Source organism: Giraffa tippelskirchi, chromosome 1, assembly GCF_054371585.1.
Source record: "Giraffa tippelskirchi isolate mGirTip1 chromosome 1, T2T-mGirTip1v1.2.pri, whole genome shotgun sequence".
NCBI classification, from domain to species: Eukaryota; Metazoa; Chordata; class Mammalia; order Artiodactyla; family Giraffidae; genus Giraffa; species Giraffa tippelskirchi.
Window position 1 is genome coordinate 45943448 of NC_137275.1, and position 24643 is coordinate 45968090.

The 24643-nt window shown below is 40.3% G+C and overlaps 1 protein-coding gene and 1 long non-coding RNA gene across 4 annotated transcripts in view; one reads left to right on the forward strand and one right to left on the reverse strand.

Moving 5' to 3' along the window:
- Positions 1-13264, forward strand: part of LOC145545740 (uncharacterized) — a 32930-nt gene extending 19666 nt beyond the window's left edge. The window contains exons 2-4 of the long non-coding RNA XR_014082166.1: positions 6161-6320; positions 12141-12328; positions 12688-13264. This is a non-coding gene — a long non-coding RNA (uncharacterized LOC145545740). The remainder of the gene's footprint in view (positions 1-6160; positions 6321-12140; positions 12329-12687) is intronic.
- The window catches only part of SLC10A4 (solute carrier family 10 member 4), a 41744-nt gene extending 18207 nt beyond the window's left edge, over positions 1-23537 (reverse strand). For 2 of the 3 annotated variants that reach the window (XM_081590521.1, XM_081590516.1), the window contains exon 1: positions 22011-22192. The gene's annotated coding sequence lies outside the window, so the exon portion shown is untranslated. Of the gene's footprint in view, positions 1-6758; positions 8502-22010 lie in introns of those variants that run through there. The other variant, XR_014082164.1, reaches the window with a different exon arrangement.
- Between the last annotated feature and the right edge of the window lie 1106 nt (positions 23538-24643).

Consider the following 24643-nt stretch of genomic DNA (forward strand, 5'->3'; position numbering starts at 1 on the left):
GATCTTACTGAATACATTAGAGTGGCACAACTCACCTAGTTCCCCTGTGGGAAGGATCTTGGTATCTCAGTGTTGGTTTGTGCAGCTTTTGCTTCCAAATCTTCTGCTACTTTGTCTGAGGCTTTGATTCCTTGTGTCCTCACATGACTTTTCCCAGCCTATCTTGCTTTCTCTGATAACACGTCAGATCTCATCCAGCAATCATCTTTGTAAAAATACCATCTCATCTGCTCCTGGATCATGTGATTCAATGTGCACTTCCTAGTTCCTACAGGAGGCATCAGTTGAGAGTTGATCTAATCCAGGTCCTCCTTTGTGTGTTATCTCAAAGTCTGTATCAGAAGGGCCATCAGCGTTCCACTCACGTCCTCAGTGACTTAACAATAGGGGTTTGCTTTACATGAGAAGATTGTTTTCTTTTTCTTTTCTTTGCTAAACTTCCATTCTTTAACCAGTCCCATCCTTGTTTTCACCTATTCTCACCTATTCTTTAAGTTTCTTACCACTATCAACTAAACAGAAAGGTGAGAAGTCTTGCTTTCCTGGAGTCCTAATATTTCAATGGGCTTCTGATACACAGAAGAGTTTCCCAGGGACTTCACATAGCAGTCTTTGTATGGCAAAAAGGCTTATATTGGGAGGCATTTATCATCTGATAAACTGAAAAGAAATAAACAGTATCTACAAAGCTCTAGCAGGATATTAAACTGAGAATTATTTGATCTAAACATGAAAAGCTCCAGCGATATTTTTAAAGGCCCCCAACTGAAAGATTACCTCTTGTTAAACAGAAAACACAATAAATAGCAAAAATGAGATTTTAAAAAATGTTTTATTAAAATTAGACACCACTAATTAGTTTTAATTTCAGCTAAAAACACTTTTTTTCCCATCACCTCATACAAAGTAGAAGAATGTTAACATTTTTGAATTTGGGAAGTATTATTTTGAAACTTTCTTCAAAGCTGGCTCTCTTGGAATAATTTGAAGCATCCTGCCCATCACACAGGAAGCAAATCATAAAAACAACCTCTTACTCATTTAACCTTGGTAAGTAATGATATGTGTTCATGGAATAACAATGAATACTGGTTTCATATGATCCTAAGACAAGACTGTGGTCTGTTAACAAGTTTATATTTCATGTATTCTTTTGTTACTCTCAATATTGAATTAGTCTTGCCATCCAATAGATCTGATAATTATTACCAATAGATGCTGCTTTCCAGTATCTGTCATTGCTATCCTTTGCCCTATTTTGTGTAGAGTATTAGTTGGGTGAGAGTAGATAAGGTCACTGCATCTACCACTTCTCCAAATCATGCTGCAAGGACTTACAGGGGCTACAGATGGGGGGGTTATAAACTGGTGCTAGTATTTTTATCATACTTGTTTTGACTCTCTCCAAACTGGTCAAATATAAATGACTTTTCAGAAAATCTGATATTTTGTAATATATATGACACATATAAGTATATATGTGTGAATGACATATATTTTAACAGTATGTGTGTATACATGTGTGTATATATATATATATATATATGCTTCTCCTATTACTCTAGATTTAGAATTGTCTATAATTAGTAGACATGGATTCTGAAAATTTCAGAGTTCTTTTTGTAATACTGTATTTTAAAAAATATTTATTTATTTATTTTGGTTGGACCAGGTTTTACTTGCTTCATCCAGGATCTAGTTCCCTGACCAGGGAGTCTTAGCCACTGGACCACCAGGGAAGTCCTGTAATATTGTGTTAAAAAGGCTCTAATTCAAAACTGTATTAATCTCCCAACAATTTTCAAGACAGCAGAGGGCTTCCCTGGTAGCTCAGATGGTAGAGAATCTGCCTGTAATGCTGGAGACATGGGTTTGATCCCTAGGTCAGGAAGGTCTCCTGGAGAAGGAAATGGAACCCACTCCAGTATTCTTGCCTGGAGAATTCCATGGACAGAGGAGTCTGGTGGGCTACAGTCCATGGGGTTGCAAAGAGGTGGACACAACTGAGTGACTAACACACGCACAGGATGATAGAGGTAGGCAGATATGTGATCTGTTTCATATTCTCAAGGACTTTGCTGCTCCAAGTAAACAGTGAATTACAATACAAGGCATATTGTGATGAATTGTATATATTCAAGTTCAAATAGAGATGGTGGTGATGAATTCTGGCTGTGGAGTCTAAGCCTGGTTAACCAACAAGTGTCTAGACTTTCATCGTGTGAAGGAAGGCAAGGACATTCCAGAGAAGAAGAGCTTGAACAAAGTCATGGGTACATGACTTCCACAGAAGCACAGGGAGTGTACACAAGTAGCCAGGACAAGAAAAAATGTACAGAAAGATGGGTGGGAGAGGTAAATTATGTAGTGGCTATGGAAGTGAAATTGAAAGTCGGAAAGTCATGTCCGACTCTTTGTGACCCCATGGACTGTAGCCTGTCAGGCTCCTCTGTCCATGGCATTCTCTAGGCCAGAATACTGGAGTGGGTAGCCTTTCCCTTCTCCAGGGTATCTTCCCAACCCAGGGATCGAAGCCAGGTCTTCCACATTGCAGGCGGATTCTTTACCATCTGAGCCACCAGGGAAGCCCAAGAACACTGGAGTGGGTAGCCTATCCCTTCTCCAGGGTATCTTGCCAACACAGGAATCAAACTGGAGCCTCTTGCATTGCAGGAGACGGCTATGAAGGGCTGTTTTTTTGTTTGTTTTGTTTTTAATTTTATATTGTCATGTGAAGATCTTGAGCTTTATTCTGTGGTCAGCAGAGAGTCAGCTAAGTTTTCTATGCAGGGAAATGACATATCCAGATTCAAGACTCAGAAAGACAATTCCAGAAACTTAGGGTAAATGGACAGAAACAGGCATAAGAACAGTGAGTCAAGCTAGGAGGCTATTATGGTAATGCCAATGGAAATTAATGGCAACTTATCCTGGAGAATAAGCATGGAAATTGAGAAAAGATACAATTGTGGTGCGGGAGAGAGATGACTCAAAACAAAATTAGGTTCTAATTTGGAAGACTGGGTGGGTGGTAATAACATTAACTGAGCTACAGATCATAGGCAAAGTAACAAGTATGAGACTAGGTTTTAAATACATTTGGTAGGGACTTCCCTGGAGGTCTGGTGGTTAAGATTCCGTGCTTCCACTGCAGGGGACACAGGTTTGATCCTTTGTTGGGGAACTAAGATTCTGCCCCCAAATAAAATAAATAAATAAATACATTGGATGCTGGATGTTTGGATATTAGACCAGTTGGAGTCCAATAGGCAAACGAACTTTGGTTCTGAAGCCTAAGACAGAGAACTGGGAATAGATGTAAATTAGCAGTCAGATGTATAGCAATTGTCACACCTGCCTCTACTTTCTGATAATATGATTGATTCTGCAAGCTGAAAATCTTTCTGCAAGCTGAAAATCTTTCTTTTACAAAAAAACACCCAGATATGCTACATAAAAGATAACAAACATCCTTTTAAACACACAGACAAGCCCATAACAGAATCCTGGAAAACCTCCATTACATCTAATGGGCATTCCAGAAGGACTTATGGAGGCTGGAGATGGGGGCATAAGAAGCAATATTTCAAAATGTAATAGTTAAAGATTTTCCAGACTTGGAAAAAGATGATTCCAGATTCAGGAAGCATAGTGAGTCCTGAGAATGGTAAACAGAAATAATTTCATACCTAGCTACATCATAGTAAGAATGAAAAAAGACAGGATATCTTAATTGTATAACTTTTGGCTTCACCATCCTCATTTTTGGGTAAGATTGAATTGGATAATGTCTAAAATCATTCATTTATCAGATATCTGGGTGCATGTCAGGTATTAGAGATGTAAAAATGAGGAAGACATCTTCTGTAAAAACAGCACCTTCTCTCCACCACACACTTCTATTTTCCATTTATACTCTTCTTCAGACTCTCTTGTGTGTTACTTGTCACATCCTTGCTGCTCCTAGGATTTACTCAGGGGCTCTTTTTCCCTCTACACATTCTTAGATGACTTAATTCATTCACTTGCCTTTAGCCCTGAACTGTAGAGAATGACTCTCAAATCTCTACGTCTAGTCCCAAATCCACTACAGATACTGCAAACATGGCATAAACTAGAATTCATTCTCTCCACCCCAGACCCCTATTCTTGACCTCAGTTAATGGCACTGCCATCATCAGTTTCTTGCTTTTATGTATGTGTTTCTGTAGCCAGAAATACACTTACTCCTTTTCTTCATCTGGTAATAGCCAGTTCATCCTTCAAAATTCACTTCAAATCTCACTTCTCTGTGAGGCCCTGGAACTCGCCTTTGGTTTCCCTGTGAGTCGAGTGTCATCTTCTCTGGTTCCCCAGGTGACCATTATGGCCTCCCCAACCTGTAGTATTTTTTTGACATCTACCTTCTCCAGTAGACACAGGTCTGTAGCAGTGGGAGCTGAGCTAGTGCTGTTGTGTGTCCTGAGCACTGCTTTGTCGTGGTTCCTATCTTGAGAGAGACCAACTTTGAATATAGCTGAATGAATGGGCGATGGGTTAATGAATGGATGTGTCTTATCCATCCAACACAGGGCGAGTCAAGAGAGTGGCTTTAGTGTAATATCGTCATCTGGTGACCACACTCACTTCAGTTAAATTGGCTGTGATTTGCAGTCTGGTGTGAAAGCAGAAATGTGTGCAGAGCACACTGGTGGGTTTCCAGGCTGTCTGATTTCCGCAGCAGGGTGTTGCCAATCATTGTCATAAAGCCGTCGCCACAGCTCTGCTCCAAATGACCTGGAGTGAAACTGTCTGGGCTGTGGACTGGAATATTAAATGACATTGTGTTTCTGCGGCTAGCTGAGCTGCTTGAGTCACAGCTGCAGTAAAAACGCTTTAACAAAATTAAAATCTCTGTGGGGGAGGGGAAACAGAGCATAAAGAAGGTTGGGCAGAATGCGGAGATGGAGCCAGGCAGGGGAGGGAGACCATGGTATTGCCTAATTTCTATATTTAGTTATAATAGGAAAGAAGAGGTTGAGACTGAGAGGTCTGTATTTGTGATTTAAAATAATCTAAAATTTGCTCCCCATTGAATTGAAAAAAAAAAAAAGAAATTCTGGAAAATACACACACAAATCAAAAGCGGCCATGGGGCAAAGGAATAAAAGCTGTCCCCTGACAGAGCAAATTGAAACAGATCAATTACCTTTTGTCACTTCCTATTTCCAAACTAATGAATTACCGTTTAAAAAGCTTGGCTCTGTGCACTGCTGGGTTTAGTACAGAGGAGGAAATTTCTGATGTGTATCTCATGCAAATGGAAAATGATTGGGGTGATAAAGTACTGCTGCTTCTTGAGGGAATCAACATAAATAATTCTTGTTCATACGGAAAAACTAGAACTTGAAAAATCTTTATGGTAAGTTAGAGTCCTGAGGATCATGTTCTAGTTTATTTTTTGCTCAAATGAATATGTCTAGGTGTCACCTTCAACAAAGGAAAGAAAATATAAGGTAGCTTTCTTTGGTAGCTTTGCTCCATTTAAAAAGGAAGAAATACCCCAATGTTCATAGCGACACTATTGACAATTGCCAAGACATAGAAGCAATCTAAGTGTCTGTCAACAGTTGAATGGATAAAGAAGATGTGATATATATATACAATGGAATATTATTCAGTGATAAAAAGAATGAAATAATGACATTTGCAGCAACATGGATGGATCTAGAGATACTAAGTAAGTAGACAAAGACAAATATATGATCACTTATATGAGGAATATCATATATTTCAATATCACTTACATGTAGAATCTAGAAAAATGACACAAATGAACTTATTTACAAATCAGAAATAGACTCATAGACACAGAAAACAAACTTATGGTTACCAAAGGGGAAAAGAGGGGAGGGAAGGAAAAATTAGGGGAGCTTGGGATTAATAGAAACACACTAGTATGTATAAAATAGATAAATGACAAGGACCTACCATATAGCACAGAGAGCTATACTCAGTATCTTATAATAACCTATAATGGAAAAGAATCTGAGATAAGAATATATATATATATTTGAATCCCTTTTGCTGTACACCTGAAACTTATATAACATTATAAATCAACTATGCATCAGTTTAAATAAAAAAAGCAGAAATAACTTGTCATCCCATTGTTTTCCAGGGCCTGAGAGTACAAAGGTGAGTTACATGAGATTTCTGCAACTCACAGACAAATGTGAAAATATGAGACAGGGCTCAACCGAGAGTACCAAAGACCAGCAAAGAGCACAAAGGCAGGAAGAACTATTGGACCCAGGAGGGACCAGAGGCGGGCAATGAAGGTCAGGAATCCACTTTCCCCAAAGTCTTAAATCTACAGGCTGTGGGGAACTGAGCTTCTAAGCAAAGAGAGTGATATTTTTTTTTAATAAAACTCTGGTAGTAATTTGAAGGCCAGCCTGAATCCATGACACCCTTGATGACATCATTCTACTTTCCTGCATGTAACTGATATGGGGGTTTTCATCTTCAGGAAAGAATACTGAAATGCAGGTGATTTTAAACTAAATTTACCGCAAACTTTGGTACTTTAACTATTATTAAATTATTGACCACGTGCTTCATAATTGATAATGGCTGGGAAATGCTAGAGCAAGGATGGTCATGTGTGTTCTGTGGACACTTGGGGGTTCGGGGAAGGTGTCTTGGGAAGGGGGGTAGGTAAGAAGATAGAGCCTGGACCATCCCCATCACACACACACATATACAAAACACACTTCAACCAAAGTAGCTGCACTTTAATTATGGTAGTTCAGTTCAGTTCAGTCGCTCAGTCGTGTCCGACTCTTTGCAACCCCATGAATCGCAGCACGCCAGCCTCCCTGTCCATCACCAACTCCCGGAGTTTACTCAAATCCATGTCCATCGAGTTGGTGATGCCATCCAACCATCTCGTCCTCTGTTGTCCCCTTCTCCTCCTGCCCCCAATCCTTCCCAGCATTAGGGTCTTTACCAATGAGTCAACTCTTTGCATGAGGTGGCCAAAGTATTGGAGTTTCAGCTTCAACATCAGTCCCTCCAATGAACACCCAGGACTGATCTCCTTTAGGATGGACTGCTTGGATCTCCTTGTAGTCCAAGGGACTCTCAAGAGTCTTCTCCAACACCACAGTTCAAAAGCATCAATTTTTCGGTGCTCAGCTTTCTTCACCGTCCAACTCTCACATCCATACATGACCACTTGGAAAACCATAGCCCTGACTAGACAGACCTTTGTTGGCAAAGTAATGTCTCTGCTTTTAAATATGCTATCTAGGTTGGTCTTAACCTTCCTTCCAAGGAGTAAGTGTCTTTTAATTTCATGGCTGCAATCACCATCAGCAGTGATTTTGGAGCCCCCCAAAATAAAGTCTGACGCTGTTTCCACTGTTTCCCCATCTATTTCCCATGAAGTGATGGGACCAGATGCCATGATCTTAGTTTTCTGAACGTTGAGCTTTAAGCCAACTTTTTCACTCTCCTCTTTCACTTTCATCAAGAGGCTCTTTAGTTCTTCTTAATTTTCTGCCATAAGGGTGGTGTCATCTGCATATCTGAGGTTATTGATATTTCTCCCGGCAATCTTGATTCCAGCTTGTGTTTCTTCCAGCCCAGTGTTTCTCATGATGTACTCTGCATTTAAGTTAAATAAGCAGGGTGACAATATACAGCCTTGACGTACTCCTTTTCCTATTTGGAACCAGTCTGTTGTTCCATGTCCAGTTCTAACTGTTGCTTCCTGACCTGCATACAGGTTTCTCAAGAGACAGGTCAGATGGTCTGGTATTCCCATCTCTTTCAGAATTTTCCACAGTTTATTGTGATCCACACAGTCAAAGGCTTTGGCATAGTCAATAAAGCAGAAATAGATGTTTTTCTGGAACTCTCTTGCGTTTTCGATGACCCATTTGATGTTGGCAATTTGACCTCTGGTTCCTCTGCCTTTTCTAAAACCAGCTTGAACATCTGGAAGTTCACGGTTCATGTATTGCTGAAGCCTGGCTTGGAGTATTTTGAGCATTACTTTACTAGCGTGTGAGATGAGTGCAATTGTGCGGTAGTTTGAGCATTCTTTGGCATTGCCTTTCTTTGGGATTGGAACAAAAACTGACCTTTTCCAGTCCTGTGGCCACTGCTGAGTTTTCCAAATTTGCTGGCATATTGAGTGCAGCATTTTCACAGCATCATCTTTGGTAGAGCTATCACCAAAATTTTGTTTTAATAATATGTTCCACCACTTTTTTAAAAAGCTGTTTGCAAAATGGATAGAAGATGGGAGAGACTGGAGACAGAGAAAACAAACAGGACATAGTTGTAACAGTTTGGGTGAGAATAATAAAACTGGTTCAGGGAATTCCCTAGTGGCTCAGTGGTTAGGATACGGTGCTTTAAGCCGAGCCTTGGTTCAATCCCTGGTTGGGGGACTAAGATCCACAAGCCACATGGTGCAACCAGGGGAGAAAAATGAACAAAATTTAACCAATCTGTAAAAAAAAAAGGTTCAGTTAAATCTAGTTGAATGGATGAATTAAACCAATATGAATCAATAAACCAATATGAATCGCATTCCCTAGATATATTTCCATAATATATATAATAGGAGACTATGCCTCTAACTTATATTGGCATGAGACTAGGGGCGTGTGTACATGCTAAGCTGCTTCAGTCATCTCTTACTCTGTGCGACCTATGAACCATAGATAGCACGCCAGGCTCTTCTGTCCATGGGATTCTCCAGGCAAGAGTACTGGAGTGGTTGGCCGTACCCTTCCAACCCAGGGATCAAATATGAGTCTCCTGTGTCTCCTGCATTGGCAGGCAGGTTCTTCACTATTAGCACCACTTGGGAAGCCCCCATGAGATGGGGTGAAAGTGAAAGTCACTCAGTCGTGTCTGACTCTTTGCGACCCCATGGGCTATACAGTCCGTGGAATTCTCCAGACCAGAATACTGAAGTGGGTAGCCTTTCTGTTCTCCAGTTCTCCAGAGGATCTTCTCAACCCAGGGATTGAACCCAGGTCTCATGCATTGCGAGAGGATTCTTTACCAGCTGAGCCACAAGGGAAGTCCATGAGATGGGGTAAAAATGAATGAATAAAATAGATGAGAATTGTGCTTCTCACATTTTAATGTTTATAGACATCACCTGGAGATCTTGTTGAAAGACAGATTTTAATTCCCAGGGTCTGGGACATAAGATCCTTCATTGCCAATAAACTCCCAGGCTCCTCCAAGGACCACACTTTGAGTAGCAAGGTATTAGGGAATCAACAGAGGATTCACAGTTTGATGAAAGAGCACAGGCTTTGAAATCAGAGCCCATTGAATTTACAGTCCGGGACTCACCAGTTACACATTTCAGCTGCCCTCTAAATCTATGTCCTCATCGACTAACTGCACTGGACTAGCTGGTGCACTGTTGTGAGGACTAAGAAAAATAATACACATAGGGGATTAGCACAATGCCTAGCTCACAGTGGACATTTAGTAACTGGTAATTATTATTTTCTAAAAGCCAACTGTATAAAAGAGTGATCCACAAATCTCCTTTATTAGGTCACCCGAGGTGCTAGATGAGGAAGTAGATACACGGACCCTGCATCAAATCTGATGAATCTGAACCTCTGAGGGAGGACTGGCCAGCATTTTTAACAAACCCCTTTGCACACCAAAGCTGAAGCCTCACTGCTGGAAGCTGTGCACATGTGTGGCTAGACTAGGTCAGACCACTTCCAAAGAATATTTATTTAGCATCTAGAGCTTATACCATGACCTGGCTTCCTGGAGCAAGTGAAAGGCAAAAGGCAATGTGGTCCCTAGGCCACAGAGATTATAACATTCCTAGAGCTGAAGGAGAAATCTATGCTCTGCTTTCCTGTGTTCCTTGTCTAGTAAGAAGCTCTTGTTCCAGGAAAACAAAAAAAATGCCACCTCCAGCCTCCTTCCTTCCCCCACTTTCACCAAGATTTCTCACCAAGATAAGGGAGGAACTGCATCTTTTCAGACCAATTCTTGGCAAAGCAGACCCTGGACGGAATATCAAAGCTGGTCCAAGCTATTTCTGAGGCTTTCCACCTTGCCTTTCTTCCCCTTTATCCCGCCGCTCCGGCCTCCCCTCTCTTCTCACCCCGTGGTGCTTGTGTGCCGCCCCATTTCTAGATCCCACTGCACTGTGTTCTCCCTCACCTACAATCTCATCCTCCTTCCTTCCAAGCACACAAACTACTTCGGTAGAGGTGTAGGGATACGCAGGTGTGCATCCTTTAGAAGAAGTGGATGGGCTGAACCAAAGTTCCACCTCGAAGGATCTGAACTAACTCCATGACTAAATGGAGCAAAGCTGGTACAAGCTACAGAAAAGCCAGGGCTGTCCTTAGGAAACAAGGTTAAATCTGCCCTAACACATGATTAAATGACCAGTGAGGTCTCCAGAATTACAGAGTATAACTTAGATAACTTTGGCCTAGACAGGGGCAGATAGTACTACTTGTCCACAACAGCCATAGAAAAATCTCAAAAGTGGTCCAAGTGAAGATAATTTCCCCCTCTTTTTTGCCAAATGCATTTTGAAAGTGAAAGTGTTAGTTGCTCAGTCGTGTCCAACTCTTTGCGATCCCATGGACTGTAGCCTGCCAGGGTCCTTTGTCCATGGAATTTTCTAGGCAAGAATACTGGAGTGGTTTGCCATTTCCTTCTCCAGAGGACCTTCCTGACCCAAGGATCAAACCCGCATCTCCTGCATTGCAGGCATATTCTTTAACCATCTGAGCCACCAGGGAAGCCCAAAATGCATTTTACCTTTTCTTTTAAATACTGTTTCAAAAAATTTCAAACTTACATACAAGTAGAGAGCCTAACACAGTGAACCTTCGTGTACCCAGCAGCAATTATAAGGATTTTTGTTCCTGGAATAATCTTAAGCAAATATAAAAGACCACATCATTTTGGCCACAAGTATTTCTTTGGTCAATGCACTGTAAAAGATGTCATCTATTTGATACTTTTGTCGTAAAGAAGATCAATTTTTGATCAAATAAGCTTTGCAATGAATCTATGAGGACCAGTTATTCATTGTCTTAAAATCTCTTGCACCTATACATATCAGGCTAGGCAGAGAGTCAACAAATTATTTGGGGCATTGTTCTAGGTTCTGGGGATGCTACTACATAGATGACATTTATGTGTTTATTTTTTAAACACAAATAAGAAAGTTAATTTTAGTTTATTATAGAATTATATGTTGTAATAAATACTATTAGGAAGAGAAAACAGGATACTATGACTGGGCATGTGGACGGGGGTGGTTAGGGGAGCCTCGTCTCCTCTGGAGGTAACAGTCTAGTTGAGATCTGAAGAAGGGGAGGGTGGTAACCATGTAAACATCCAGGAGAAGAATGTTCCCACCAGGAGGACAGTAATGCAAAGACCTTGAGAGGAGAACAACCTTGGCATGTTGCAGGGACAGAATGAAGGCATGCGGTATGCATGTGTGTGTGCCAAGTGCGTGCAAGTTGCTTCAGTTGTGATGAACTCTTTGTGACCCCATGGACTGTAGCCCACCAGGCTCCTCTGTCCATGGGATTCTCCCGGCAAGAATACTGGAGTGGGTTGCCATTTATGGGTTTGCATTAAATATGTGGATGTCTAGTACCTCCTTTCAAGTGTGACAGGAGCCACATCAGAATTTGAACTATGGCACTGCACATTTTTAATTGCTTCTCTTTTAATTCGGTGAGTATTAATTACCCTTCAGGTGGCAGGCTCTAAGCTAGCTGCAGACACTAAGAGGTGCAACTGGAAGTGTTTTCCCTGAATAGCTCATAACGGGTGGTGGAGAGACAGGTGTGAGCACACAGATAAAGCAACCTTCCAAGTGAGTTACAGCCCTAGAGGGGGAGTGTCACAGGGGACCACAGAAGCTCAGAGGCAGGTCTACTTGTCCAGGAGAAAGTGGGAGGCTTTTATATAAGAGGTGACCTTTGAAGTGAGCCTGTAAATGTGAATAGGATTTTAACAAGATGAATTGTTCCCAGCAACACTATGGAATAAATATCCTAAAAACCTCTCTAGTTACAAAATACCAAAACTGTTGAATTAAATACAGTAACTGTCCTTTGTATCAGGAACATAGAATCATGAACCAGTGCTGAAGCCCATGCTTTATTGAAAGCATTTGCAAGAACTAGGAACCCAAAACCCTGGGGTGAAGTTGCATGGGGGCTTCTGGAGGATAAGACACTGGAGATGGGAGATGAAAGCCAGACACTCACAAAAAGTCAAGAACCTGAAGGGCCACACCCTCCTCACAAAGGTAGGACAGAAAATTCTGTGCCCTTAAAGGCAAAGCATGAAGAAATACGACTTGTCTCAGTCCTGGCACTGGGAAAGGAAAAAAGGGAAAGCTATGTCTTCTAAGAGAATTAGTAGCCAGAACCAGTCCCCTGACTCAGACTGGGGGTTTGATTGCAATACCAACTCAATTCACACCCCAGAGCCCCCCAGGCTCAAGAATGGGCAGTACCACATACTTCACAAAGACGGCGTGAAGGATGGGCCATCTGAACCATCTGCTCTTGTTTGAGAAGCAGTTAGTTAGGCAGGTCCACCCTGAAAATCAGTGCATTTCTCTGTATGCACATTATATCTCAGTAAAGTTTTTTTTTTTTCCAGAGAAGAAGAAAAGGAGCAAGAGTAAGGATGAGGAGAAACTAGAGGAAGAAGAGGAGTTGTTAGTGTGCAGTCTATTCCCCAGTTTAGGTCTCGAGACAATCTCCTGGGGACTAGAGGCTCCCTCTCTGGAGAGGGTAAAGACTGTCTGCAGTGGGGGACAGCAGACACAGTGGAGGGTACAAATACAAGGAGCAAAGATGATAGGTGAACGTGTGCACACAACATGCTGTACTACCCTCGCCTTCTTTCCTCCATTTGGTTCCCAGAACTTGGCAGTTAGAGTCAAAAGATAATGACCCTGGAGTCTCCCAGCCAGGTCCCACTAACGGGAAGACAAATCCCACCCTTGTACTCAAGCTTCCAATCAGCTTTTCAGCCTTCTTCTGTTAAGCACGAGTAGACCACCAAGGATGACTAGACATCTACTAGTCACCTTACTCTCAGACCCCAATTGAGGCAGAACCTCAGATCTGTACCCTCTCCCTCTTTGTCTACCTTTGACCTCTGTGAGTGGCCACTGGGTGTGCCATGTAACCTCCAAGATCTGTGAATAATACATCCTGGGCTTCAAAGTTTCCTCATGGTGTTTGCTTAATGTGTCTTCTGATCACAGCAAGAACCACAAGGGACAGAACAGCCACAACACTGGCTCCAGTAGGGAAATGTCAGTGGGGGTCCCCAGAAGTAGTACACAGACTACATGAGTGCCTCAGGCATTCCTAGCCGACAGGAATAAGCAGAGATTGACAGAACATCCAACTACTCAAATATTTGCTGCCGTTCAGTCGCTCAGTCGTGTCTGACTCTTTGTGACCCCATAGACTGCAGCATGCCAGGCTTTCCTATCCTTCACCATCTCCCAGAGTTTGCTCAAACTCTTGTCCATTAAGTCAATGATGCCATCCAACCATCTTGTCCTCTGTCATCCCCTTCCTCCCCTGCCTTCAACCTTTCCCAGCATCAGGGTTTTTTCTAATGAACTGGCTCTTCACATCAAGTGGATAAAGTATTGGAGCTTTAACTTCAGCATCAGTCCTTCCAATGAATACTCAGGATAGATTTCCTTTAGGATTGACTGGTTTGATCTCCCAGCAGTCCAAGGGACTCTCAAGAGTCTTCTCCAATATCACAGTTCAAAAGCATCAATTCTTCCGTGCTCGGCCTTCTTTACGGTCCAACTCTCACATCCATAAAAGACTACTGGAAAAACCATAGCTTTGACTGTATGGATCTTTGTTGGCAAAGTAATGTCTCTGCTTTTTAAAATGCTATCTATGTTTGTTGAATCTCGTCTAAACACATTCTCAGAGAAACATCCAGAAAATCGTTGGACACATATCCGGATGCTGTGGCCCAACCAAGGTGACACATAAAATTAACCATCACAATGAGAGAAGAATAAAATATTCTTTAAAATTCAAGCCCTCCAAAAGTTAACCTCCCAAGTTTCCTTGCCTATGAGCCTCTTAGAAAGCTTCAGCAAAATGAGAGAATAAACTAAGAAAGAAAAGCCACGGATCCAGGGAAGGGTTCTAACATAGGCTAGTCTCCAGGCAACAGCGATACAGCAGACAGAGGAAGCCACTTGGGCAGACAGGAGCAGCAGGATGACTGCTCAGGGCAAGGGAAGGGAAGGTAGACTCCTGAGAGTCTCTGTGGGATGGTTATGAAGGGCACAGACACTAGAGCCATACTTCCTGGGTCTAAATTTGTAGCTGAGTGATATTAATCTTCCAGTCTTCTGTTTCTTCACATGTAAAACAGGGAAGGTTACAATATGTTTTGCTGGGAGAGCTGGTGGATGGTCAGGACGAACTGGGTTATGTTGTTCAACAACCCTGAAATCTCAGTGGCTTATAAACACAAAGATATTTTCCTTTCTCACACTGTATGTATATGTCCCATGGGTTGTCTGGGGCTCCCCACTTAAGCCTGCAGGCAGAGGTAGTCCTTATCATCTGGAATGACAGTGTTTTCTCTGGTAGGGGAAGGAAAAACGGAGAGTTACAAAAGAGCTATGAATGGCTTCTGTCCAGAAATAACATGTCATTCCTGCTCATGATCCATTGGCTGAAGCAAGGAACGGACAGGGACATGCAACTCTACTTTATGTCCAAGTGAAGGAGAAGGACAAGAATGTTGACACACACTCTACTGACCACCACAGATCCCCAAACCCTCCCACCACCCGGAAGGAATCCGAGGCTTTAGATAAGAAGTGAGGAAGGGAGGAATAAATAGTTCCTAAACAGGGAATAAGAAGAAGGCCAGAGAGAGGGAAAGAAGCCATGAATCCAGGGACACAGGTTTGGAGTTTGAGAGAGAAAATAGAAATGTAAAACTTCCTATGAGAAATACAAACTTAATAGCATGCAAGAGGTCTGACTAGGATTGACAAAAATTCTTGCTAGGTGGTTGCCATGTAGCAACACACATCAGAGAGGAACTCTCTGATAGCTCCTCAAGAAAACTTAGCAGACTTTTGTTAGCTTTCTTTAAATGTGTCTAATCCTATTTAATTACATCCTCACATATTTATAGCTCATTTAACAAAGTCCCTATTTCTAGTATTCAACTTGCCTAGAAAATATACTGCTTTAAAAGTATTTTCCATGGTTCTGAAAAAGACTGGAAATTAGGTTCTGGTCTCACTTTTAAATATGTATATATTTAAATTTATTTAAATATTTTTAAATGTGGACCATTTTCAAAGTCTTTAATGAATTCGTTACAGTATTGCTCCTGTTTTGTGTTTTGGTTCTTTGGTCACAAGACACATGGGATCTTAGCTCCCTGAACAGGAATCAAACCCTCACCCCCTGCATTGGACCACCAGCAAAGTCCCCTAAAATGTATTATTTAGAATAAACTTATTTTGGAACAGTTTAGACTTACAGAACCGTTACAAAGATGCTATGTTCCTACATACATTATGCCCACTATCTTCTATTGCTAATATCTTACATTAGTATGGTCTATTTGTCACAGTTAATGAACCAACATTAATACATTATGAATAACTAAACCACCTGACCTGCCATTTGAGAAATCTGTATGCAGGGAAGGAAGCAACAGTTAGTATTGGACATGGAACAACAGACTGGTTCCAAATAGGGACAGGAGTACGTCAAGGCTGTATATTGTCACCGTACTTATTTAACTTATATGCAGAGTACATCATGAAAAACGCTGGGCTGGATGAAGCACAAGCTGGAATCAAGATTGCTGGGAGAAATATCAATAACCTCAGATATGCAGATGGCACCACCCTTATGGCAGAAAGCGAAGAACTAAAGAGCCTCTTGATGAAAGTGAAAGAAGAAAGTGAAAATGCTGGCTTAAAACTCAACATTCGGAAAACTAAGATCATGGTATCTGGTCCCATCACTTCATGGCAAATAGATAGGGAATCAGTGGAAACAGTGACAGCTTTATTTTTGGGGGCTCCAAAATTACTGCAGATGGTGACTGCAGCCATGAAATTAAAAGATGCTTGCTCCTTGGAAGAAAAGCTATGACCAACCTAGACAGCATATGAAGAAGCGGAGACATTACTTTGCCAACAAAAGTCTGTCTAGTCAAAGATATGGTTTTTCCAGTAGTCATGTATGGATGTAAGAGTTGGACTCTAAAGAAAGCTGAGCGCAGAAGAATTGATGCTTTTGAACTGTGGTGTTGGAGAAGACTCTTGAGAGTCCCTTGGACTGCAAGGAGATCCAACCAGTCCATCCTAAAGGAGATCAGTCCTGAATATTCACTGAGAGGACTGATGCTAAAGCTTAAACTCCAATGCTTTGGCCACTTGATGTGAAGAACTGACTCATTTGAAAAGACCCTGATACTGGGAAAGATTGAAGGCAGGAGGAGAAGGGGATGACAGAGGATGAGATGGTTGGATGGCATCACCGATGTGATGGACATGAGTTTGAGTAGGCTTCTGGAGTTGTGGTGATGGACAGGGAAGCCTGGCATGCTGTAGTTCATGGGGTCGCAAAGAGTTGGACACAACTGAGCGACTGAACTGAACTGAATAAAGTCTATCCTTGAGTCTGATTTCCTTAGTTTTTTGCTTTAGGTCCTTTTTCTCTTTCAAGAGATACTACATTGCATTTAGTTGTCATGTATCTTCATTTATTTTTATAAATATAAAAATCTCACACTGATTTACTTGTGTTGAAAATAAATTGAATTCAGAGCTAGCCGACTGGGAGTCAGTGTTTCCAGTGCTTCAAGAGAAAACAAGGTCTCCCCCTAGTGTTTAGAATAGAAAATAGCATCTTGACTTCACAACTTTGTGCAAATACAGAACAAACCTTCCTTAAAAAGTTGTTTTTTTAATGATATTAAAAATCATAGTTTAAATATTATCCACAGAAAGAGAAAGCACAGTTAATTACTAAAAAAATGGCAAACAACCTCAGCAGCAAAATGTCCTTGAAGAAGGATGGAGTTTTGGACCCAGTAGGAGGTTCATGTAAAAGTGTGCAAGGTTGGTGAGCACGTGTCCCCTACAGGGCTTTATGTCATGCCTCCTACAGAACAGGTAATCAAAGACTGAATGGGCAGTTTTCTGTGGGTTTACATTCTTTATATTCATTATAATATAATCAGGATTAATGAGTATAAAAGGTGAGGCATTCAATTCCTGTGCTATCTGTCCACTTTACTAGTCTTAATGAGCACTCCAGTCAGCAGCACTTTCCCCCTCTCCTACGTCCCTCCTCAATTTCTGGGTATTGGATTTCTGGCTATTTGAACATTTGAACATAGTGAAAAATCAAGAAGAATGCCAAAGGAGGCCTGTGAAATAACTGTCGCAAAGACAAGTAAACAGAAATCTGGCATCCATGTAAAAATAGACATAGTTAAGAACTAAGAACTTAGAACTTAGTGAATATTCTTATATGTAATTCTAATAATTACAGTAATTTGATTTGCGTCCACAGGAAAAAAGACAGCACCTTTGTAAGGGTGGCTTCAATGCTGGATTTCTGGCAATAGGAGAACATCTACTGAACACAGAATATAGTCATTGGTTTTACTGATGAGCTTAAATTATTAAGCAATATTCACATCATAATCAGCATTTTCTGTTTATGAAAGCATCAGAAAAAGATTTTTATCAGATACTGATGAAAGAAATTGAAGAAGACACAAATAAATGGAAAGATAGTCTGTGCTCATGGGTTGGAAGATTTAGTATTGTTAAAATGTCCATACTACCCAGAGCAATCTACAGACTCAATATAATTCCTATCAAAATTCCAAAGGCATTTTCCACAGAAATAGAAAAATCCTAAAATAGGTATGGAACCATAAAAGACTCTGAGTAGCCACAGCAGTCTTGAGAAAGGAGAAAAAAAACAGGAGGCGTCACACTCCCTAATTTCAAATTGTGTTACAAAACCATAGTAATCAAAAGAGTATAGTATAGGCATTAAAAACAGGCACATAGATCAATGGAATAGAATAGAAATCCTTGGATTAGGATGTTCTGGGACAATAGCATTGAAACATGTATATTATCATATATGAAACAGAACACCATTCCATGTTCGATGCATGAGACAAATGCTCAGGGCTGGGGCAATGGGATGGCCCAGAGGGATGGGGTGGGGAGGGAGGTGGGAGGGGGGTCCAGGAAGGGGAACACATGTAAACCCATGGCTGATTCATGTCAATGTATGGCAAAAACTATTACAATATTGTAAAGTAATTAGCCCCCAACTAAAATAAATAAATTTATTTGAAAAAAAAAACAAAAAACAATAACATCCTTACACTCTGATTCCATATTAAAAGGATCATATAAATACAACTGGAGCAGAAAAACAACAAAATACATGCTGCTGCTTTTACTCTTCAATCTGTACAGAATAAAATACAACAACAAAGTCATGGAAACTAAAAAGAAGAGGAAGCTTGTCTTGTCTTTTCTTCCTGAAAGATATCGCTTACACCTGGATTAAGTTAAAAAACTAAACGTGAGCCAGTAAAAATGGTCTTAAATTTTCACTGAGAAAATAACTGGGAGATTTCTCTTTTTTTCTCAGTGTTGATGTTTAACCTATTGTCTCTTGCAATTCACTCACTTTCAGTGAAAACACCTCAATTGCTTTTTAAATTTTACTGAAATCGAATGGCTCCAATTTTTATATTTTCAATCCTTTGCCTTCAAAGTCTGTATTTTTAATTAAAGAATTAAAAAAAATTTTTTTTGGTGCTCCGCAGCCTATGGGATCTTAGCCCCTGACAAGGGATAGAACCCACATCCCCTGCAAAAAAAAAAAAAAAAAGAAATCCTTGGAAAAAAACCCCGCACATATATGGTCAATTAATTTATAACAATCATATAATACAGGCAGTCTCTTCAATAAATGGTGTTGGAAAAACTGGATAGTCACATGCAAAAGAATGAAACTGGACCACTATCTTACCATACATGAAAATTAATGAAAAATGGATCAAAGATTTGAACATGACCTGAAACTGTCACACTCTTATAATAAGAAAACATAGGCCACAAACTCCTTGACATCAGTCTTGGTGATTTTTAGATTAGATACCAAAAGCAAAGGCAACAAAAGCAAAAATAAACAAGTGAGACTACATCAAACTAAGAACCTTCTTCACAGCAAAGGAAATCATAAAGCAAAATGAAAAGTCAACCTACCAAATGGGAGAAAATTTTTGCAAATCATATATAATAAGGGGTTAAAATCGGAGAAGGCAATGGCAACCCACTTCAGTGTTCTTGCCTGGAGAATCCCAGGGACAGGGGAGCCTGGCAGGCTTCCGTCTATGGGGTTGCACAGAGTCGGACACGACTGAAGCTACTTAGCAGCAGCAATAATCAAAATATATAAAAACCTCATAAAACTCAATAGCAAAAACCCCAAATAATTCTATTAAAAAATGAGCAGAGGATCTGAAAGACATTTTTTTCAAAGACAGAGGATCTGAATAGACATTTTTCCAAAGATGGCCAGCAGGCACATGAAAAGATACTCAAAATCACTAATCAATAGAAAAATGCAAATCAAATCCACAATGACATATCACCTCCCAACTGTTAGAATGGCTATTATCAAAAAGGCTAGATATAATCAGTGTTGCTGAGGATGTGTAAGGAACCCTTGTGTACTGTTGATGGGAATGTATTAATAAACTGGTGCAGCCACTATGGAAAACAGTATGGAGTTTCCTCAAAAAATTTAAAGTAGAATTACTATATGATCCAGCAATTCCACTACTGGGTATTTATCTGAAAGAAACAAAACATTACCTTGAAAAGATATATGAACCCCCATGTTCACTGCATAGCTCAGTTGGTGAAGAATCCGCCTACAATGCAGGAGACCCCGGTTTGATTCCTGGGTTGGGAAGATCCCCCGGAGAACGGAAAGGCTACCCACTCCAGTATTCTGGCCTGGAGAATTCCATGGACTATACAGTCCATGGGGTCGCAAAGAGTCAGAAACAACTGAGTGACTTTCACTCACTCATGTTCTGCTGCTGCTGCTGCTGCTAAGTCGCTTCAGTCGTGTCCGACCCTGTGCGACCCCATAGATGGCAGCCCACCAGGCTCCGCCGTCCCTGGGATTCTCAAGGCAAGAATACTGGAGTGGGCTGCCATTTCCTTCTCCAGTGCATGAAAGGGAAAAGTGAAAGTGAAGTCGCTCAGTCATGTCCGACTCTTAGCGACCCCATGGACTGCAGCCTACCAGGCTTCTCTGTCCATGGGAGTTTCCAGGCAAGAGTACTGGAGTGGGGTGCCATTGCCTTCTCCGCACTCATGTTCACTGCAGCATTATTTATAATAACCAAGCTCTGGAAGCTACCTAAGTGTCCATCAATGGATAAATGGCTAAAGAAAATATGTATATACATATACATACACAGTGGAGTATTATTCAGCTATAAAAAAGAAGGAAATCTTGCCATGCACAATAGCATGGATGGGCCTTGAGGACATTATATTAAGTGCAGTAAGTCAGCCAGAGAAAGACGAATATTGTATGATCTCACTTATATGTGGTATCTAAAACAAAGCAAACCAAAGTATGAACAAACAGAGTTCATGGATATAGAGAACAGATTGCTGGTTACCAGAGGTGGGGAGGCGAAGTGGGAGGGGTGTGGGAAGTGGGTGAAATGGGTGAAGGGGATTAAAGAGTGGAAACCCACAGTTATAAAATAAATAAGTTGTAGATATATAATGTACAACTTGGGGACTATAGCTAATAATACTGTATTGTATATTTGAAAGTTGCTATAGCTAATAATTCTGTATTGTATATTTGAAAGTTGCTAAGAGAATAGAACTTGAAAATTTTCTTCACAAGAAAAATTTGTAACTATGTATAGTGATGAATGTTAACTAGATTTACTGTGGTAGTCATTTTGCAATATATACAAATATCAAATCATTATGTTATACACCTGAAATGAATATAATGCTACATGTCAATGGTATCTAAATACAAATAAAAATAGATTAATAAAAGACAAAGTTAGTGTTAAAAAGAACTCTTTTTTGGTATTTATGAGTCTGCCTGGTTTGGTGGCATCTACAAGAGAATAATCTACAAGTACTTCATTTTATCTAAAAGATGTTTACGTATAAATACTCTAACTAGCTGCTGACCAAGTTACCAATTCTCAAAGAAAGCTTTCCCTCTCCCCCATAATTTTCTGGAGTGTATATTAAAACAAGGATGTCTACCATAGAAAATCAAGTTTTCTAATTAAAACTTTTTCATGTTGTTTTAAAGGAATTAAGACAAAGATAAGGGAGAAGGCAATAGCACCTCACTCCAGTACTCTTGCCTGGAAAATCCCATGGACGGAGGAGCCTGGTAGGCTACAGTCCATGGGGTCGCTAAGAGTCGGACGCGACTGAGTGACTTCACTTTCACTTTTCCCTTTCATGCACTGGAGAAGGAAATGGCAACCCACTCCAGTATTCTTGCCTGGAGAATCCTAGGGACGGCGGAGCCTGGTGGGCTGCCGTCTATGGGGTCGCACAGAGTTGGACACGACTGAAGCGACTTAGCAGCAGCAGCAGGAGCAAGACAAAGATAAGGGACTTTTACAGGTTTTGCTTACACTTCTTTAGTAGTCATAGTCTCCTTTTTTAACTATAAACCAATATGTATAACTAGATTATGAAATTATATTATCAGAAGTGTTTTTTTTTATCAGTGCACAGCTGAGGGCTGTGCAGAATAAGTTAAACCTACAGAAAAGCCTTTTTGGCTTGCTGAAAAATGAAGATATTTGGAAAATTTTAGTTTTTAGGTTAAAAATTTCATTATGCTCACCTTATCTCTAAGAGAATAGTTGTATTATAAAATAAAAACACAATCAGTGTTCTGAAAAGGAAGAAGAAAATATGCCACATGAAGTTTCTTCTATTTTCTTCAGCTTCATGTTTTCTTGTCCAGTAAAAACTTCTTCTTCTTCTATTTATGTAAATCATCTTTTTTTTTTGGACCAAGACAGACTATAAAGAAATAAATTCATATATATTAGGTTGGTGAAAATGTAATTTTTGTTTTTGCATTGTTGAAATTTGCCATTTGATATTGGAATATATTCTTAAATGAATATGGTTATGTTTATACATCATTTTAATGAGCATTTCTCACTATTTTTTTTGCTAATGACTTATTATTTGCTGCATATTTTATATTTATTTTAGACTATGGAAATGATGTTAGACAAAAAGCAAATTCGAATGATTTTCTTTTTCTAAGAAGATAGGTTGTAAAGCAGCCAAGACAACTCTCAACCTCAACAAAGCACTTGGCCCAGGAACTGCTAACAAACATACAATGCAGTGTTGGTTCAAGGAGTTTTGCAAAGGAGATGAGAGCCTTAAAGATGAGGAGTAGTGGCCAGCCATCAGAAGTTGACAGTGACCAACTGAGAGCTTGGTCACTGTAGCTGATCTTCTTAACTACAAAAGAAGTTGCCAAAGAACTCGACGTCAACCACTCTACAGTCGTTGGGCATTTGAAGCAAATTGGAATGGTGAAAAAGCTCAATAAGTGGGTGCCTCATGAACTGACTGCAAATCAGAAAAATCATCATTTTGAAGTGTTGTCTTCTCTTATTCTACACAACAGTGAACCATTTCTCGATGGGACTGTGATGTATGATGAAAAGTGGATTTTATGCAGCAACCTGAGATGACCAGCTCAGTGGCTGGACTGAGAAGAAGCTCTAAAGCACTTCCCAAAGCCAAACTTGCACCCCAAAAATATCATGGTCATTGTTGCTGGTCTGATCCATTACAGCTTTCTGAATCCTGGTGAACCCATTACATCTGAGAAGTTTGCTCAGCAAATTGATGAGATACACAGAGAACTGCAATGCCTGCAGCCGGCAGGAACAATTCTCCACAACAACACCTGACCACAAATCGCACAACCAATGCTTCGAAAGTTGAACGAATTGGGCTACAAAGTTTTGCCTCACCCACCATATTCACCTGTTTGCCAACTGACTACCATTTAAAGCATCTCAACAACTTTATGTTTCCACAACCAGAAGGAGGCAGAAAATGCTTTCCAAGAGTTCATTGAATCCTGAAGCATGCATTTTTATGCTATAGGAATAAACAAACATTTCTCATTGGCAAAAATGTGTTGATTGTAATGGTTCTTATTTTGATTAATAAAGGTGTATTTGAGCCTAGTTATAATGATTCAAAATTCAAGATTTGAAACTGCAATTACTTTTGCACCAACCTAAGAAATCTACACTTTCTGGCAAAGGAAGAAAAATGCAAAGCATATGACAAAGCACAAAAGTCTTGTAATCACAAGGGCCACCCTCAGTTCCTCAAGAGACACAATGACCTTCCAGGTATTGCATTCTAGAATAAAGGTGTCACAATGGGCCCTTATACAGGGGATGTTGAACCACAGAATGAACAATGCCCTTGATAATTTCATACCAGAGAGAGTAGCTTTTGTGGTTGTTCTTCATAAAACTCTGGATAAAGCCCAAAGCACAACACTAAAGTAAAATTTATGAAAGTGCCTTTTGTGGCCCAAATATCTAAGAGCATGTCCCACAAATCAGATTCTATTCATTTAACTAAAAGTCAGGTAAGTTTTGGGAAGGTTTGGAGAATTTAGAAGAAGAGCCACATTTCTCTTACTTTTTGAAAAACCATTGGGTATACATATGCACATGGTGAAGAATTCAGAAGTACAAGAAAGATCTCTGGTAAAATGAGTGTTTTTACTACTGTAAACAGAGTCCTTAGTTCCCCTCTCCCAGGTCAGTCACCAGTTTCTTTTGTTTTCCTCTAGAGAAAGTCATTGCTAATCAAGTGAATAGTACACACAAGCCTCTTTTATTCCACAAATGGCATTGTTTGGTACTTCGTTTTTGCTTCTAACACTGTATCTTGGGTATCATGCCACATAATTATACAGAGCTCTTATATCTTGGTCTTCCTAATTGGCTGCATGATATTTCAGTGAATAATGTATCATAATTTAACCAGTGTCCTATTGGTTGTCATTCAAGTTCAGCCTTTGCTACAAGTAACACTATGATAAAAGTCCTATATTCACAACTATGTAAGCACATGTGCAGGTATAAGATACATTCTTGGAAATCACTATGTGTGCTTAGTTGCTTCGGTTGTGTCCAACTCTATGCGACCCTATGGACTGTAGCCCACCAGGCTCCTCTGTCTGTGGGATTCTCCAGGCAAGATCAGTGGAGTAGGTTGCCATCCTCCTCCAGGGGATCTTCCTGACCCAGGAATCGAACCTGCATCTCTTACGTCTCCTGCATTGGCAGGCAGGCTCTTTACCACTAGAGCCACTTGGGAATCACTATATCTACATTTTAACCTACACTGTAAATTTTGTTCAGTGTTACAAACCGCTCTCTCAAGACATTCTCACCAACAATGCGTTCATTCAATATTTAA